This window comes from Trichechus manatus, unplaced genomic scaffold (assembly GCF_000243295.1).
Source record: "Trichechus manatus latirostris isolate Lorelei unplaced genomic scaffold, TriManLat1.0 scaffold00008, whole genome shotgun sequence".
Lineage (NCBI taxonomy): Eukaryota > Metazoa > Chordata > Mammalia > Sirenia > Trichechidae > Trichechus > Trichechus manatus.
In genome coordinates, this window is record NW_004443944.1 from 308301 (window position 1) to 309715 (window position 1415).

Here is a 1415-nt window from a genome sequence, read left to right on the forward strand (position 1 = left end):
GAGAAGCAAATATATGAACATAAAATATTAGGACCCTTATCTAGAGTTTTGCCTTCAGGCAACCATGATAATACGTGGGGGCAACATAAATGTTTTAGTCATTAAAATGGATTTTTTAAAACAAACAGCGATATAACGACTAAAAGTGTCTAGGAATTTAACACAGCATCTATTCAATGTCTGATAGACAGCAACTTGAATCCCCATACCACGCCTAAACCTGAAAACAAAAATAAAATCGAATTTTTTACTTTCAGATTTCTTTTTCTGTACTACACAACTGAATGAACTTTGAGAAATCATCTCTTAGGTACATGAAAAAGAGATTCCCTATCCATTCACTTAACACAAAAAACGGACAAACAGCTAATACTCTCTCCTTAAGGGTATAATTCAAAGTACTGCTTAAAACAAAATCTTTATGGAACAGATAAAACAATTGTTCTGTACAAATCAAATGATTCTGAATTTACAAGATCTAAAAGGTTGATTTACACTGCCTTAAGAGACAATTTTCAATTCTTCAAACTATAAATAGAATGACTCGGACACTAAAGTATGTGGCTCCCTTAAATCAGTGGTTCTCAATCATTTTGGTTCTTTCCCGTAGGAGGAAGCAGACCCTTTCCCACAGGCAGTGAGGGGTGGCGGAAAATATGCGCTTTGGGGATCTAGCACAATGGGACAATGGGTTGAAAAAGCCTCCCATATGAGTCTGGTAAGACCCCCACCCACCCGTTTGGAGAATCACTGACTTAAACGCAATCTACCTCAAAAAATACAGTAACGCGTTCAATATAGAACAGATCGTTCATCAACACAGTGCTAATGAAGGTAAGATGTCTGTATTTTACAAACAGTCGGAACATCCTACCTTGACAGGGCCTGACCCACGGCAAGTATTCATATATATTTCTGAAAGAGTGTGGTACCTACATTTCTGGCTCTACATTCACAGCAATTGTACCCCCAGCCCACCCTGCCTGTCCGGGAAGGGCAGGACGCAGGGCCAGGGTCTGGGCCCACCCAGTCCTGCTAGGTTCCGCTTTCCGAGGCCGCAGCACCGCAGGACCGTCCACCTACCGCTGCAGCAAACGTTTCCTGAGGAATCGCCTCCCACCTCTTCCGACACCTGCCTGTCCAGGCACCAGGCCGCCTACCTAGCCAGCATTCTGACCCACCACGGCCCAGGGCTACACCGCCGGGACTTCTCGTCGGCGGTGCAGTTCGCAGACACGCCAAATCACTGCCTCCGCCCCTCGCCAGCACCAGCCGCCGAGGAGCAGCTGCCGCGACCCCGCGCCCACCCTGGCCGCCGAGGAGCAGCCGCCGCAGTACCGAGGCCCGGCTCCCGGCCGAGGGTCACCGCCATTTCCGGCCCCTGGCCCCTGCCGCCCAGCGCGCCACCCCCGTCT